At 37.4% G+C, this 5,000-nt stretch overlaps 1 pseudogene; it reads right to left on the bottom strand.

Annotated features, from left to right (window-relative positions):
* The window catches only part of LOC123504778, a 76,990-nt pseudogene that overhangs the window by 43,474 nt on the left and 28,516 nt on the right, over positions 1–5,000 (bottom strand).

Below are 5,000 nucleotides of genomic sequence, written 5' to 3'. Positions count from 1 at the left end.
AGAGAGAGAGAGAGAGAGAGAGAGAAAATAAGTTAGGAGACAAAAGGGCAGCGCTAGTGAAGAAGGAGAAAAAGGAGGAACGGGTGGAGGAAAGAGATAAGAAGGAAGGGAGGGAAGAGGAATGAATTTAGGCATCGAACGAAAAAAAAAAACAGAATAAAGAAATCCACGTAGAAAAAAAAAAGAAAAAAAGAAGACGATGGAAGACAGGGAAAGAAAAAAAAATAGGAGTAAAGGAGAAGAAAAAAAAATGGAAAGGATGAAAAAAAGAAAGAAAATCACGAGGAAGATGAGAGAAATGACTGACTAAGAGGGGGAACATTTTTTTTACGTAAGGGAAAGTGAGAACGGACGAAAGGAGAGATATGGTGAGGAAGGCAAGGATAAAAAGAAATAAGGCGAAAGTGAAGGAGACAGGAAATTAGAGATAAAATGTGTTTAAGTGCATGGGAGAGGAGAGGAGAGAGAGAGAGAAGAGGAGAGAGGAGAGAAGGGAAAAGAAGAGCGACGAGCCGAGAGGAGAGGAAAGAAACATGTCGAAAACGGGAAAATGCAGAGGTATTGATGAAAGGAATTAGAAACAAGAGAAGGGAGAGGATAATGGAAGAGAGGAATGCAAGATGATAAATATGCGAAAAAGGAAATTAAGGAAAGGGAGGGAAAATGATGGAAAGAGAAGAGAAACGCAAGGAAAAAGGAAAAAAAGAGGGAGATGAGGAAAAAGTGAGAAAAAAGCAGGAAAAGAAAATGGAAAGAAAAAGTAAATGAAAAGAAAAGCGAAGGGAAAATGAGAAGAAAGAAAGAGTAAATAGAGAAGCAGAGCGAAAAGGAGAAGAGAAAAAAAAGAATGAAGAGAAAGAAAAAGAAACAAAAACAAGGGAAAGGAGAGTGCAGAGTGATGAAAGAAAGGAAGACAGAAAAGAAACGAGGAACAATGGAAAAAAAAACATAAAAAAGAAAAAGAACTGGAAGGAAGAGAATGAGAAAAAAAATACCACACGTGAGGTGAAAGGAGAGAAAAGAAAGGGGGGAGGAGAAAAGGAGGAGAAAGGGAGGAGGAGAGAAAAGGAGGGAAAAAATAAGGAAAATGTGCAGAAACGAGGAAAGCAAATTAATTTATGAGGGATGTAAAGTGAAAAGATCTCTCTCTCTCTCTCTCTCTCTCTCTCTCTCTCTCTCTCTCTCTCTCTCTCTCTCTCTCTCTCTCTCTCTCACCTTGCCGTATGGAGTGAGTCCTGCGTGTTCGGGGAAGGCAGGCCGTCCTCGACACACTCAGCCCTGCGGGAGGAAGGAGAGAAATGCTGGTTTGTCGGTCCATGTCTTAAGTTTGAACAGCTGCTTTTCTTAGTTTGTCATATTAGATAGCTTTTTTTTTCATTATTTTGTGACTTTGCTGGTTAGTTGATTTGACGCATGATTTGTAAGTCTGTTTGTCATACCGGTGAGTCAGTTTGTTGTATTGTGAGTCAGTTTGTTGTATTGTGAGTCAGTTTGTTGTATTGTGAGTCAGTTTGTTGTATTGTGAGTCAGTTTGTGAGTCAGTTTGTTGTGAGAGTCAGTTTGTTGTATTGTGAGTCAGTTTGTTGTATTGTGAGTCAGTTTGTTGTATTGTGAGTCAGTTTGTTGTATTGTGAGTCAGTTTGTTGTATTGTGAGTCAGTTTGTTGTATTGTGAGTCAGTTTGTTGTATTGTGAGTCAGTTTGTTGTATTGTGAGTCAGTTTGTTGTATTGTGAGTTTGTTGTATTGTGAGTCAGTTTGCTGTATTGTGAGTCAGTTTGTTGTATTGTGAGTCAGTTTGTTGTATTGTGAGTCAGTTTGTTGTATTGTGAGTCAGTTTGGTATTGTGAGTCTTTTGTTGTATTGTGAGTCAGTTTGTTGTATTGTGAGTCAGTTTGTTGTATTGTGAGTCAGTTTGTTGTATTGTGAGTCAGTTTGTTGTATTGTGAGTCAGTTTGTTGTTTTGTGAGTCAGTTTGTTGTATTGTGAGTCAGTTTGTTGTATTGTGAGTCAGTTTGTTGTATTGTGAGTCAGTTTGTTGTATTGTGAGTCAGTTTGTTGTATTGTGAGTGTCAGTTTGTTGTATTGTGAGTCAGTTTGCTGTATTGTGAGTCAGTTTGTTGTATTGTGAGTCAGTTTGTTGTATTGTGAGTCAGTTTTTTGTATTGTGAGTCAGTTTGTTGTATTGTGAGTCAGTTTGTTGTATTGTGAGTCAGTTTTTGTATTGTGAGTCAGTTTGTTGTGTCATCTGTCAGTCAGTTTGTCACGTCATGTGTCAGTCAGTTTGTCATGTCATCTGTTAGTCAGTTTGTCACATCATTTGTCAGTCAGTCACTTTGTCACGTGATCTGTCAGTCGTTTTATCGTATCATGTCAGTCAGTCAGTTTGTCATATGATCAGTCAGTCATTTTGTCAATTAACGACTAATCTTTTATTTTTATCCTGTTTAATACGGCCAGAGTTGCCACTTTATCACTTTTGACGGTAGATCTAATCCTTTTGACATTTCAGCGAGGATGCTTTTGTTGTATATCCAGCGCATTTTTGCTATCAATTGAGCGCAAAAAAGAATAAATAAATATATAAATGAAAATCTGAAAAGGTTACAAATTATCCAAAGCTCTTATTTTTTTATTATTTATTTTTTATTTATTTATTTATATATTTATTTACTTTATCTATCTATCTATTTATTTATTTATTTATTTATTTTTTGCCAAATGTGAAAATTTATAATATATCTTGACAACACCAAACTCACTCGCCAATTCTTTCTCGACTTTTTACGCAAACACTTGCTAATTGGTTCCCTCGCTACCGTCGCCTATAAACTGCCATGGTGGGAAGCCGATTGAATTAAACATATTCCAGCCACCACACGGTACCAGTTAGGAAGAACACCACCAGCGAATAGCAAAACACCTGAACTCTTTCTGAATAACCAGGTATCTTGCATTTTTAACTTACCAAGAAAAGTTATCAAAGGGTCAGAAAATACGAAGGAAGGAGAAAATAAACGACCGCTCAACTTGCCACTGCCGAGAAGCCTGACAAAAAAATATAAAAAAAATTGGAGCGTTTAGTTCAAGATGTTTAAAAAAAAAAAATGGACAGTCTGGTTCAGAAAATGTCTTAATATTATTCCATTGAAACAGTTTAGGTCGCGGGAAGAAGCAAAAACGACAACCTAATTGAACCTATACCTGGGAGTTTTAATCAAACATGTTCCACCCACACCACACGATACCAGCAAGGAAGAACACTAGTAGCAGCCAGCAAGATACCGTGACTGTTTGTATTTGCCACTGGGAGGAAATATGAATAAAAAGGAGAAATATAAACTCATTCATCTTGCCAATCGCCCAAAAAAGACAAAGAAAACCATAACTATTTGTATCTGCATATCTCATTGTCCTTTCTTTTTCCCTTACGTGTCAAGAAGATTGGCCGTGAGTTGAAATATAAATGAATAGGAAAAATACAAGCTCATCTATATTGCTACAGCCACAAAGTCAGAGAAAAGAATAAAAGTAACCCATTTAGCGTCTTAATACTCTCCCTTCGAAACAACTCCAGTCGTAGCAAGTGAGAACAAACAGAAATGGTGAGATATTTCCAGAATTAAACAAAGAGAGAGACCAGAAAGTTATGGTACAAGCACAAAGCGAATTCAGGCGTCAAAAAAAAAGGACAGTAATAAGTAAATCAGTCAATTAGCAGGTGAGTGCTTTCCAGGTGATAATGTTACCTTGCACGTGTGTTGTTGTCGAATTAATATGCCAGTCAGCTACATCGAGCACAGTGAGAAGAGGTGGAGGTCAGAACGCGGCAATAACTGTTCTGACGTGGACGAAAAACGGTGACAAAAAAAAAAAAAGTAAGAGAGAGAGAAAAAAACAACAACTTGTAATTACATGCAAAATAAAGCGAAAATTGTCAGCAGGGACGTCCATACTAACGAGATGCCGCTGTGTTGGTATGTCCATATTCAACAAATACTATAATTATAGAGAAAAACTAGAATAATCAAATGGATAAATAAATAGATAATTGAATGAATTAACTAATCAATTAATTAAAGTTAATGTGTAGTGCCTGACAAGAAATATTTTTGAGAGAGAGAGAGAGAGAGAGAGAGAGAGAGAGAGAGAGAGAGAGAGAGAGAGAGAGAGAGAGAGTGTGTGTGTGTGTGTGTGTACAGTGGAACCATGCGTGCTTTGGGGTCCGAGGGGTCTCCAAGCGCACGGGTTCGAATCCTGTCCACAGTCCGAGTGTAGGTTGGGCTTCCTCACTCGGAGCAACGGTTTCCTAGCGGGTGGGCTTTGAGATAGGAGGTACCACAAAAAGTATCTCCTTTAGCCCATAAATTCCCGTGAAAAGCCAACATGGTATAAATAAAGAGAGAGAGAGAGAGAGAGAGAGAGAGAGAGAGAGAGAGAGAGAGAGAGAGAGAGAGAGAGAGAGAGAGAGAGAGAGAGAGAGAGAGAGAGAGAGAGAGAGAGAGAGAGAGAGAGAGAGAGAGAGAGAGAGAGAGAGAGAGAGAGAGAGAGAGAGAGAGAGAGAGAGATGCTTAATCAAAGAAATGCTTACGAAATGTGGGGAAACAATGTGCTTACTTCAGTAAAAGAAAAATAAACAAACAAAAGGACATCCTGGTGTTTTATATGTATCACTTGTAAGATAAAGACAACGTGCGTGTGTTCACTTTTCAAAATATCCACGAGATAAGAAAAGAAACGTTAATTATGAACAAAACACATACAAGAAAGAAACACTAGCTTCCTTAAATAAAACAACATGTGTAAGATAAATAAAAATGTGCGTTTTATTGTATCAGATAACGACAAGTTGATAAGCATAACACAAACAAAGATACAAGATAATATTTCATGCAGCTCCTTCACGCATACAAATTCTCTTTATATATCTGTCCACTTGAAAGAATGTATAAATAGATGAATGAAAAGACAAATAAGTAAATAAACAAATGAATATACAATG

The sequence above is a fragment of the Portunus trituberculatus genome, chromosome 17 (assembly GCF_017591435.1).
Source record: "Portunus trituberculatus isolate SZX2019 chromosome 17, ASM1759143v1, whole genome shotgun sequence".
Lineage (NCBI taxonomy): Eukaryota > Metazoa > Arthropoda > Malacostraca > Decapoda > Portunidae > Portunus > Portunus trituberculatus.
The sequence above is the reverse complement of the archived record's forward strand: the minus strand, read 5'-3'. Positions and strand labels throughout refer to the sequence as shown.